The sequence below is a fragment of the Eleutherodactylus coqui genome, chromosome 8 (genome assembly GCF_035609145.1).
Source record: "Eleutherodactylus coqui strain aEleCoq1 chromosome 8, aEleCoq1.hap1, whole genome shotgun sequence".
NCBI classification, from domain to species: Eukaryota; Metazoa; Chordata; class Amphibia; order Anura; family Eleutherodactylidae; genus Eleutherodactylus; species Eleutherodactylus coqui.
Genome location: NC_089844.1, coordinates 58,797,467 through 58,810,452, shown reverse-complemented (window position 1 = coordinate 58,810,452; position 12,986 = coordinate 58,797,467). Strand labels below are relative to the sequence as shown.

The window sequence follows — 12,986 nt, the reverse complement described above, 5'->3', positions numbered from 1 at the left end:
CTACTTGCCTCGGCCCTGGCTAACCCCAGGCGGACAACTGGACGGCGGTCCCTGCTCTGGCTAGGGACCAGGCGGCTGCCAAACAGGAAACTACCTAATGGGGGGAACAGAGTGCCGACAGAGGAGGCAGATGAATCAGACCAACAAAACTGACAAGGCTGGAGATGGAACTCACAGGCAAACTGGCAGGGTGCTGGATAGCAACTAGTGCTGACTGGGCCAGACTAGATGAGAGGCAAACAGAACCAACAAAAACAGACAGAGTAATAGGGGACCAGAGGGAGCTGACCGACAACTAGGGACTGGCTGAGGCGAACCGCAGACAGACTGGCTAGGTGCATGCAGAACCAATAACTGGCAATGAGCTCAGTTCACTGCCAGTCTTTTAACCACAAGGTTCCGCCCAGGGGCGGAGAGTGGGAGGAGGCAACTCCACCCACTGCTGTATAAGAAGCACAGAGGAGTGCGGGCGGCACCCTACGGGCGGGCACGCCCACGCCGCCGCCCACTGGCCAACCCAAGCTGCTGGGATGACCTCGACACAGGGCTCCAGGCTGCTGGAGCCGACGCCGGAGCGACGCGCGCCGACCGCGGGACCCCATGCCGCACTGTATGGTAACATTACCCCCCCCTCTTACGGGGGACCTCCGGGCCCCCGGAAACTCGACCAGGCTTATCCAGGCAAAGGCTGTGAAAACGCTGTACCAACCCGAGAATGTGACCCTCCTGAGCGGACACCATGGCCTGATCCTCAGGTCCATGACTTCGGTAGTCTGTGGCTGCCCCATTTCCTTCAGGGCCAACCGTTGACATATCGTCATGTTTCAGGTCGTCTTCCGAGTCAATGTCCAACCATTCGCCACTGTCTTTTGACCCATCCTCGCTACCAATGACGCTGCCTTCAAAATCTGAGGCATCTCTAACTTTAAAATCACTGTCATCTGAGCTATCATACTCCAAAAAACTCTTCCGGGCCCCCAAATATTGTACGGTTCCTGGACCCCGGCAAGAATCCAGGACCTCCTGGGCCTTGTGTTCAACTTCATCACAGACCAGGGTGGGCGGCGGGGGACCGGAGGTGGGCATCACCGAAGAGACAACAGGTTTCGACAAAGACTTATGGCACCCCGTGCGACCCCTCCTTTTGCGATTTCCAGAGGACCGGTATCCCTTCTGTTCGACTGAGCAGGGGGGAGGGGGAGCACGATGGCTATGGCAGGACGGCCCCCACTGGGTTAGCTCCCCAGTGGCCCAATCGAATTGGGGGTTGTGCAACGCCAGCCACGGCATCCCTAGTACCATGTCTACCGACATTTTCTCCATCACCAGGAATGATAGACCTTCCGAATGGCGACCCCCCACCATGAGTTGTAACACTGGGGTCCTCCATTGTACCAAGCCCGAAGCAAGAGGAGTAGCATCAATGCTAGCAAAATGAATTGGCGTCTTCAGCGCCACAAATTCAGCCCTCAGGGGCTCAACGAGACGCATGCTTATCAGGTTAGCAGCTGCTCCGGAATCAATAAACGCCTGCCCTAGGCGGGAGAAGTTCCGGAATCTAACCTGGCAGGGTATCAGAAGTCTAGAGACGTACCTGAGGTCCTAGGCGACTCTCCCTGCAGTTGCCTAGGACTGGAAGTCTTTCTGCCGATTCAGACTGTGCACGCTGAGGCCTCCAGGGGCAAGTTATCACCCGATGTCCAGCTTTCCCGCAGTAGAGACAGAGATTATGTAATAACCGAATCCGGCGTCGCTCCTTGGGGTCCAGCGGGTCCAGTTCCATAGGTTCGGGAACAGAGACTGGTACGGACGGGGAGGGAACAGGACAAATGACCTCCCTGACTCTATGGGTCGGTCTATCTTGCTTCCCAGCCCTGAGCCTCCTATCTGCCTTCACTGCTAACTCCATAGCCTCCTTTAAGGACCCGGGAACGGAATGGGAGATCAACAGTTCTTTGACCGCGTCTGAGAGACCTTGCATAAAAACGTCTTTCAGGGCACTATCGTTCCATGCAGTATCACCCGCATAGCGTCTGAAATTGGAGCAATAATCCTCCACACAAAGCGACCCCTGATGCAGCGCCAGCAACCGTGCAACCGCCAACCCCACTCGGTCCGGTTCATCGAAGATACCCCCGAGTTCCTGAAAAAAGGAGTCCACCGACTGCAGGGAGGGGGAACCCTCGGGAATGGAAAAGGCCCAAGTCTGGGCAGAGCCCCGCAGCAGGGACATTATAAGCCCGACCCTCTGGACCTCCGAGCCGGAAGAACGGGGACGCATCCGAAAAAACAGGCGACACGCCTGTTGGAAAACGAAAAACTTGTTCCTCTCCCCAGAGAACACCTCGGGAAGAGGGCACTTGGGTTCGGGACAGGTAGAGGCGTTCTGCTCCTGCGACAACGCCCACTGCTCCTGGGCCACCATGCGAGCTGACAAATCCCGGATCACCGGCACCAGGTCTTGCAGCTGGTTTGCAAGGGCGCTGATCGCCGCCATGAAAAGAAAAACAATATTTTAAGGGCCAGTTATTATGTTACGGCACTCTGCCCCCCGAGCGCCAAGTGGGATCCCCTGATCTTCCCGCACCCCACTGTCCCTGCCTACTTGCCTCGGCCCTGGCTAACCCCAGGCGGACAACTGGACGGCGGTCCCTGCTCTGGCTAGGGACCAGGCGGCTGCCAAACAGGAAACTACCTAATGGGGGGAACAGAGTGCCGACAGAGGAGGCAGATGAATCAGACCAACAAAACTGACAAGGCTGGAGATGGAACTCACAGGCAAACTGGCAGGGTGCTGGATAGCAACTAGTGCTGACTGGGCCAGACTAGATGAGAGGCAAACAGAACCAACAAAAACAGACAGAGTAATAGGGGACCAGAGGGAGCTGACCGACAACTAGGGACTGGCTGAGGCGAACCGCAGACAGACTGGCTAGGTGCATGCAGAACCAATAACTGGCAATGAGCTCAGTTCACTGCCAGTCTTTTAACCACAAGGTTCCGCCCAGGGGCGGAGAGTGGGAGGAGGCAACTCCACCCACTGCTGTATAAGAAGCACAGAGGAGTGCGGGCGGCACCCTACGGGCGGGCACGCCCACGCCGCCGCCCACTGGCCAACCCAAGCTGCTGGGATGACCTCGACACAGGGCTCCAGGCTGCTGGAGCCGACGCTGGAGCGACGCGCGCCGACCGCGGGACCCCATGCCGCACTGTATGGTAACAGATACAAATTGGATTGGAAAGGGTTAATAATGATTGCAATTTGTCATTTATTTTTTCTGTAGATGCACAAAGTATTAATTTTTCTATATCTCAATTTGAGAGTGGATTATGATAATTGGTGAATTGCGCCATCCAAAATCTGTTAGTGGTAATACTCCAGTTAGTCTTCTGGTTAGTGAGTTCACCCATGCCAGGAGGTGTTCTTGTACTACCTATACACATTAATGGCACTTCCTGGTACAGGGTTATTCCCCACAAATTATTCATGGAGCAGAGAATATTGTTAATGACAAGTCAAGGGAAGAAGTGCTTTATGGGAAGAGAGAAAAACAAGGTAAATGTAATTACACGCAGAGTGTAAAATTTATTACCACACTAGTAATAATTACCCTGAAATAGTTATTATTAAAAGTGTTATATAAAGATAGAGCCTTGAGGATAATATTGGAAAATGGCTTCATTGCCAGAACACCCCAGACGATTGGGAACATTATTTCCCCCAAGCCCGTTTTGGACTAAATATGATGATAAAATCTGGTTGGCTCCCAAAGGTTCATTCAGATGTGGGAGTTTAAGATGCAATACTTGCTGCTACTTAATAAAAGCCTAGACTTTTTCCTCTTACCCTACAGGATACGTTCATTCTATATGTTCATTTTTGGTTTACCTATCATACTGCTTGTCAGGTACAGTAGGCTGGTTGTACAATAAGAGCTCCAAGGAAAAGTAAAGGTGAGCATGTCCATGATATGATTTATCCCTCCACTTGTGTTATATCAAGTGTTTCCAGGCATTTCTCTTCTGAACATTATGCTTGCCTGGATTCTACAGAGATTATTGGGGTGGAGAGGGTTAACTATAACCAGCCAACTTGGAATGAAGACTGGAGGCACATGTTGTTGAGGAAGGAGGCTTTTTGGATAGTGGCCTCAAATTGTAGGTCTCCAAAGGGTCTAAACCCGAAAACAGATCTTTGATATTTTTATTAAATTAGTAGCTCGGCATATACTGAATATTATGGAAAGTGTTTTTGATTTATTTTAAAGTATATATTTTCTAGCTGTTTTTGAGCATTGAGAGGCGGAGTTATTTTAATTGGGAGTAAATATAGGGTCACTCTGAGTATCTGGACTTTGCTATGGCTAAGACTCCTCTGTTTGAGTTTAAAAAAATGTAAGACTCGTCCAGAAAGTGCACTTGTTTTGTTTGTTTTTTAATGTTGGAATAAATTTTTTTTTGTTTTTAGTCTCCACTTGAAGTGCCAGAGTCACCCTCTTCATGATGCGAAATGTAGTCTTTCAACAACAGCTGGAGAATCACAGGCCGGAGACTACTGATGTAAGCTTAGAGCGTGAATGAAGAAAAGTACTACACTAAATCCCAATCATGTGCAGCAAAAAATGTCAGCAGGCTGTAGATTTCCAAATCTGTTTTATTTTGGCAGAGAAAATTATGTAATTTAAGCCGAAAAGCAACGCAAACAAAATAAAATCTAACATCTTACCATTAAATGGGCATTCCAACTGCAGATCTTTACAACATATCGAGGTGGGGGACCCTTCTGTGTGATTTCCAGCTGTTGGGAGAATAGGAGTTTCTTGGCTCATGCTCAGCCATCTAAGGCGGTCAGCGGTGGTCATGTATAGGAGGAGAAATAGAAAGTCACTCTGTATATGCTTAGAGATCATCACTAAAGATAACTCTGGTGTATCTGGTGAATCTTGGGTAACCCCTTTAATGTTAAATGAGAAGCAAATCTAAACAGAAGACAACCATTATCATCTATTATGCTTGATGACTAAAGGAATTAAAGGTTGCAGGAACATTTGGAAAATCATTTCAACAGTTTGGGTCCATTTGGGGCCTCACATGATCTATGATTTTATGATATTAACTATTACAAAAAAGAATTGTAAAAAGTTTGGTACCATGTAGAGATGAGCGAGCATACTCGTCCGAGCTTGATGGTCGTTCGAGTATTAGGGTGCTCGAGATGCTCGTTACTCGAGACGAGCACCACGCGGTACTCGTCTCGATTAAACGAGCACTGACCATTGAATTCAATGGAGCCAGCAATACAGCCGGCTCCATTGAAAGCAATGGCTGCCGGCGATCGCGGGATGAATTGTCGGGAAGGGCTTAAATATATAAGCCCTTCCCTGCAATTCATCCAGAAATGTGTAAAAATAAAAAAAATATATACTCACATTGTCCCGGCAGAACGATGTTAGCCCATTGAATTCAATGGAGCCGGCAATACAGCCGGCTCCATTGAAAGCAATGGGCTGCCGGCAATCGCGGGATGAATTGTCGGGAAGGGCTTAAATATATAAGCCCTTTCCTGCAATTCATCCAGAAATGTGTAAAAATAAAAAATATATATCTACTCACCTGGTCCCGGCAGATGGAGTTCAGCGCGGCTGGCCTGCAGTGGGTGTGAAGGGGGTGTGAGTCAGACATGCCCCTGATTGGCTCAGCGCTGAGCCAATCAGAGGCAAATCTCACTCACACCCATTCATGAATTCATGAATGGGTGAGTGAGTGTTGCCTCTGATTGGCTCAGCGCAGCTCTCAGCTGAATGACAGCAGTTCAGCACCACAGTGCAGGGGACAGCAGGAGAGCACGCGCCTGTGCCCCGGCAGCTGAAAGGAGGTGAGTATCTATTTTTTTTGTTTTTTAAATCGCTTTTAATTCATTTCCAGGGAATGGCTTATATGTAAAGTCCTTCCCTGAAAAAGAATTCAGGTGTGCCAGCGGACCAATGTCTTCAATGGAGTCGCCGGCAGCAGCAGCGGCTCCATTGAAGAGAATGCCTGCATTTTTATTCTTTTTTACACTAAAATCTTTCTTTTTCAGGTAAGGGCTTATATTTTTAAGCCCTTCCCGAAAATTCATCCCGCGCTCGCCGGCAGCCCATTGCTTTCAATGGAGCCGGCTGTATTGCCGGCTCCATTGAATTCAATGGGCTAACATCGTTCTTCTCTGCCACAGCTGTTACAGCTGTGGCAGAGGAGAACGATCGTTATGCTGACAGTGGGGGGGGGGGGGTCTCACTCTTGCCACTATTGTGGCTTAATAGTGAGACCTCGGAGCCCGAAATGCAGCCCTGCATGTTGCTCCTCGCCTGCCCTATCCATTTCTGTGTTTTTTACATGACTTTGGTGATTTGCTAAGATTTTCACAAATGAAAACCTTAGCGGAGCACCAGTCATATACAAAAATGCTCGAGTCGCCCATTGACTTCAATGGGGTTCGTTACTCGAAACAAACTCTTGAGCATCACTGAAAGTTCGACTCGAGTAACGAGCACCCGAGCATTTTGGTGCTCGCTCATCTCTAGTACCATGTTTGCCAGTATAGCCAAATGTGATTGTTCCCTGCAAGAGAAACCAATTAATCTTGTAGCTATGATACCTTTAAATGGCTAACAAAAATGATGTTACAGCAAGCTTTCAGAATCTACTTGGGGTTCTATTTAATCCTGAGGAAGATCCCCAAGTAGGTTTGAAAGCCCGCTATAACATTATGTATTTTTGTTCGCCATTAAAAGGTATCATATCTACAAGATTACTTGGTTTCTCTTACTGAGAACAATCACAAAAAATAATTGATGATTACAGTAAAATATCATTAATACAATGATTGGTGCCATATATTACAGTGTATGAGGCTGATTATGAATCTTCAGAAAAATCAAACTGTATGGTCAGCTTTAGGATAAACCTGTTCTAGACTCAAACCCCTAAAGATTTGGCACATGTATCCTTTATCTTTGTTTAGTCGTTCATGTCCACTGCACTTAACCCAGGCTGACTGCAAGAGATACTGTAACTTGTATTTGTAATGAGGTCTAGATCACTGAACAGAAGAGAAGCTGTTTTCCAGAACTGTAATAGTACATAGACACTGAAGCAGAAAATCCACTACGAATCCATGGTAAAATCAGTGCATGCTACATGCGATTTTGCAGAAAATTAATTGTTGACTTATCCATTGCTTATTTGAAGGCGTGCAATCCACATTGAAAATCTACAGCATAAGGGCGAGCACCCACTGGCGTTTGCGTTCTCCGCGGGATTTCCGCGCGTTTTTCGCGGCGTTTTCGCGGCGTTTTCCGTTAATTTCCATTGACATTCATGGGTGCATTAGGAGAAAAATAGGGACACATATGCAACTGACAGTTCCTATGTTAAAAACGCAAACGCAACGCAAAAAAAACGCCAGTGGACAGGAACACATGTTATCTCTATGCCTGTGCAGGAAAAACGCAAAACGCAGGTAAAAAAACGCCAGTGGGTGCTCGCCCTAAGGCTGGGTTCACACAGGGCGGATTTACCGCGGAAATTTTGTCCGGAATTTCGCCGGGGCAAATCTGCCTTCAGCCACTAATCCCGGGATTAGCTAGCCATGTGGATGAGATTTCTCAGAAATCTCATCCACACTGGATGGCGAATCCGTCGCGGCAAAGCCGGCGTTGCAGTACAGATTCGAAGGGCCGCAGCATGTGTATTCTTTTTTTTTTTTCCGTTGCAGTCGCGCTGTCCGCAACGGAAAAGCCTGTGGCCAAGCCGCCTCAAAACTCATGGCTAAGTGCTGCGGGGTTTGAAGCAGCGCTTTCTTGGCGGACATCTCGAAGTTTTTCGCTGTGGCCAAACCGCGAGGTTTCCGCCAGGGAATACGCTCTGTGAGAACCCAACCTAAATTGCCATGATGCAGATTTATAGCATTAATTTACACTGCAGATTTGTATGCAATTTGTGGATGAGATTTCCATAAATCTCATCCACTTTGCTTGTACTGTAATATGCGGTGTATTTTCTGCATACAAATCCAATGCTGAACATATACAATGTATCTGATATACATGAACATACACAACAGGGAGTGTTGCTTGGAAATCTACATGAAACTTGTGGGGATTATGCCATTTGCAAAGAATGTAATTCACAACAATAAAGATGAGAATCTGCAAGTATATCGCACATATTTTCTTGCAGATTTGCTGTGGTGTGCAAACATGCTCCCCATGTAAACAAACCCTTAAGGCCTCATGTCCACGGGGAAATCAGGGCCGCCGCAGATTCTTCATGCAGAATCCCGCAGCGGGTCTCTCCTTTCCCGCGGACATGAGGCTAAAAAGTAAGCATTACTTACCTGTCCAGACGCTGCGGATCTGCCCTCCGTCGCGGCCGGATCTTCTTTCTTCGGCCCGGCGGATGTGCTCGGCACGCCGGGAGCATGCCGCACGCATGCGCCGTGCACTCCATTTTCTTTTTTGAACTCCTGCTCTCCCGCGCTGGAGAGCAGAAATTCAGCTGCGGGTGTGCCGCGGATCCGGACGGCTTCCATAGGCTTCAAAAGAAGCCGGCGGGAGACTCGCACTAAAATGGAGCATGCTGCAGGTGTTTTCCAGCACACGCAATCCGCTCCTCAAGGTAAAATAACATTTAATTACCTGCGGGTGTCCAATGCATCCCTATGGGGCGCAGATCATGCGTGCGGGTGACCCGCTGCAGATCTGTCCCCGTGGACATGAGGTCTAACTCTGCACTAGTATTGAGCAAAAAAACCCTGTTTTGGAGTTGAATTTTGCTAAAAGTTCAGTTCAGCACAAATGTGAACCAAGCTTTTAGCAAAGTTCTACCAAAAAAGGATTCTATTGGTTTGGTTCACTCAACACTAGTCCTGAACACTGGTGTGTAACACTTTCAGAGTTGTTATACAGGGCTTTTAGGACTCCTAAACACTGTTATACACTAGGTTTTAGGGGTTTTGATGAACTTTGTATTTGGTTCAAACTAATTGAGACCAACCAAACTTTTTTTCAAAAGTTCAGTGAAACAGCCAAATCAAACTTTTTAAAAGTTTGCTCATCAAAACTTTACACATTCTGTACAACCATTGTAAAGGCACGTCATATTTGTGCAAGCGCAGTGGTAAATATGATGGTACGTTTGTACTCTATCAAACTCTGTAAAAAATGTAAACTATTAAAGTTCATGCCTACAAAATATTAACAGTATTTAGACAAAGTGAGCTCCACAATACAAGGATCTCTCCCATGATCTGTTTATACCCAGGACTACGATGGTAACGAGAGGGCATCCACTATGTCTAGAGGAAAGCAGATTTCATCACCAACACAGAAAAGGGTTCTTTACTGTAAGAGCAGTGAGACTGTGGAACTCTCTGCCTGAGGATGTGGTGATGACAAAATCCATAAAGGATAAAAGGGGACTTGATGTCTTTCTGGAGAGGAAGGATATTATAAGTTATAAATCTTAGGTTAATTGTTGTGCTGGGTCTTAGGCTGCATTCACACGAACGTATATGGAGAGGAGGCAGAGAGGGGGCAGGAGCTCAGTTCCTGCTCCTGACTCTTCCATCCCCCCCCCCCCCCCTTCAGATGAGGATGACGTATATCGGCTCGGCGTGAAAACCGAGCTGATATACGTTCATGTGAATGCAGCCTTACATTTAGGTAGGAACTATTAGGGGTTGATCCAGGGATTAGTCTGATTGCCATTAGGGAGTCGGGAAGGAATTTTTCCCCCAAAAGGGCTAATTGGCTCCTGCCTCTTGGGGTTTTTTGCCTTCCTCTGGATCAACAGCATAGGAGGATAAAAAGGCTGGACTAGATGGACATTGTCTTCATTTGGCCTTACATACTATGTATGTTACTATGTTACAGAGGAACAGCAAAAGCATTTATACATAGGGAAAATGAGCATGTTGGCCGTTGAAACCATTTCATCTAGACTCTGTAGAAGACCTTATGATATAATACATCTCTGGTGGAAATAGCAGAAGAAAGAAGTTCATCTAAAGGGAAACAATTCTTCAGTGAAGTCTACAGAACCAAGAAGTAATATTATTTTGACAATCTGATCTACTTTGTAGGAATGCCATCTAAGGTGACTTTCTTTGGCTCTGCCGTGGTTATCAACGTTAACTCCGAGTGATTCTTAATAAAATAAAATTTTTCCAATCAATTTTTTTTAACAAAATGACTTCCTAGCTAGCAAAAACACATACTTGCTTGCATGGAGAGAGTCGAATGACTATCAAACAGCGTTTTAGACTGCTGTACAATGAGTGTTCAGCTTGACAAGCCTTGGCATGCATTACCTTTTGTTATCGTTGGCTCCGAAGGGTGGTACTGTCAGATAGAACCCAAACCTTGATTGCCGTCTGCAGTTGGAGTGACACAGTAACCACCTTTCACAACTTACATCGCCTTTGATTCCTGACCCAGGTTTGACCCTGACAAGCACATAACTAAATTGTTGATGTAAATGTATATGTGAAAATATCCAAGCTGTTCCATCAATGCCATAGCTGAATGTGATTGTCAGGTGCTTGTACTTCGGATAGTCTACAGCCTTCATTCTTAACAAGAGTTTGATGAACTCTTTGGTATTTTAAGAAATGATCAAACATTGAAACCACCAAAACCTTGTAAGATGTTTTGCAGTGTGATGACATTTTAATTTAATAGTCCTGTGTTTTCTTTATAAAAGAAAGTGGCGTTCAATATTTATGTATCTACCCTATAACATCATAGAGTGTATATAGAAACTTCCTCGAATGTGGCTTTCTTCATCCATTGGCCATATTTTGAGCAAAGTGTCCTTGCAGCTTCTGGGCTATTAGTAGGGTTTGGAGGGATCTCCGATATCCACCATCTTTAGTATGGCGTATGCCTCTTTGACATCGCTGAGAAGACTCCCAGTGACATAGGAACTGAAGTTTTTTCAACGATCTTGCAGCTACAGGTTCTAGAAAAACTTCTGATGATATTGAATTACTGCTAGAAAGACTTCCCAGAATGGTGACTGCAATCTATATATACATTATATCTAACCATCCATCCATTATTAAGTGGAATTAGGAATAATAGTTATAGTACAAAGGTGACAGCTATTTCGAGTACACAAAATAGTCAGGGCAAACCAACATGGAGGTCTCTTTGCATGCTTCCCTACTTTTGTAGACACTGGCAGAATTTTTCGAAAGCCTCTGTAGGCTTTTCATTTAGTCTTAGCGTATCTAATGAACTATTTTCCAGTGTACAACATTCCAATGACGTTTGTTGTACAGGGTTGGCCAAGGAAAATTAGCCCGACACTATACTCTTATGTAAGCTGTAGTCAAGAAAATCTGTGTTGCCCACAGCAGCCAATCACAGCGCAGCTTTTATTTTACCTTAGCAGTATAGGAAATGAATGCTGCGCTGTGATTGGTTGCTATGGGCAACACAGATTTTTTTTTAGACAGCTTTCAATATAATGTGGTGCCAGGCTAATTTTCAATGGCCGACCCTGTAGACGCTATGGTGAGGATGAGGGAGTGTAAGGCATAGCGTGTATTGGTGCAAAATGTATGATCATGAGGGTAGAGTTGTTTGGAGAGAAAACCACATCACATCAGGCTAAGATGTATGTATATTAGATATAGACCATATATTATGCCCTAACATTAGTTTTGATATTAAAGAATAAGCTCGCCTTCACATAGCACATATCTACTGCGAGCTCTGCACAGCAGAAAAGCTGGAAATCTACAGTGGCCAAATCCATATCTAGGTGGCGTGCATTTGGCTGCGTTTTTTAATGAGTAAATGGTGCGACTTTTAACACTTATCTTTTAAGGATTGAAATGTGCAGCATGAATCCACAGCATAAATAGACATGCTACGGATTAAGAGAATCCGCAGGGTTTTTCAAAAATGTGGATTTATTGCGGAACTTTTCTCCAGCATGTAAAGGAGATTTTAGATAGCTCCCCCATAAGCTGTGCACTGTAAATGCTGCGGAATTTACGCTACAATTCCATCAGCGGAAATTCCAAAGCGATTCTGTTGTGAGTGAAGGTGGCCAATAGATTCCAACCTTTATAAAACTTCATTAATAGAGATGAGCGAGTATACTCGCTAAGGCACATTACTCGAGTGAGTAGTGCCTTAGCCGAATATCTCCCCGCTCGTCTCTAAAGATTCGGGGGCCGGCGGGGGGCGGGAAGCGGCGGGGGAGAGGGGGGAGGAACGGAGGGGAGATCTCTCTCTCCCACCCGCTCTCCCCGGCTCCCCGCCACAGCTCACCTGTCCCCTTGCCAGCCCCCGAATCTTTAGAGACTAGCGGGGAGATACTTGGCTAAGGCACTACACGCTCGAGTAATGTGTCTTAGCGAGTATACTCGCTCATCTCTATTCATTAATTAAAATGTGACAAAGTATAGAAAATATTTAAGTAAGATTATTATGACCACTAATTATTATTAATCACCTGCTTTTTTCTTGCAATGCTACTGTTTTATATTCTATTTTAGAGTCACAGGAATAAGGCTGAGCTACAATAACACAAACAGTCCATAGACAAGAGTAGTACTCTTTTGGGGTAAAAAACACTTTTTTTCTTATTTTAAAGTGACCCTCTATTTAGCAGTAAAGATTTCACTGTTGATGCAGAATACATAGTTAACATACAAGGTGCCTTCCTTTTCAATATTATGACAAGTTTCATCCCATTGTCAGTCCACTTTTTATATATTCATAGGGCTTCATTAGTCTGAGGAAGTCCAATAGTCTCGGGGCAGGGGACACGTAGTGGAAGATAAAAGATCGACACAGTGATGGCGTCTTCAGCCCTGCTCCATCTGAGAACAGGTGGAAGCTTTTACAGACACATAATGGGCATAATCTGGTGGCCACTCTTAGACACATGAAGAGGGGACTTGGGATGAGTCAAAACACAGCAGAAATGGA

General features: G+C 46.0%; 1 long non-coding RNA gene across 2 annotated transcripts in view; it reads left to right on the top strand.

Annotated features, from left to right (window-relative positions):
* Nucleotides 1-550: 550 nt before the first annotated feature.
* LOC136577484 (uncharacterized) overlaps nt 551-12,986 on the top strand; it is a 74,378-nt gene continuing 61,942 nt past the window's right edge. Inside the window, exon 1 of one of the 2 annotated variants that reach the window (XR_010786489.1) lies at nt 551-615. This is a non-coding gene — a long non-coding RNA (uncharacterized lncRNA). Of the gene's footprint in view, nt 616-3,201; nt 3,217-12,986 lie in introns of those variants that run through there. The other variant, XR_010786490.1, reaches the window with a different exon arrangement.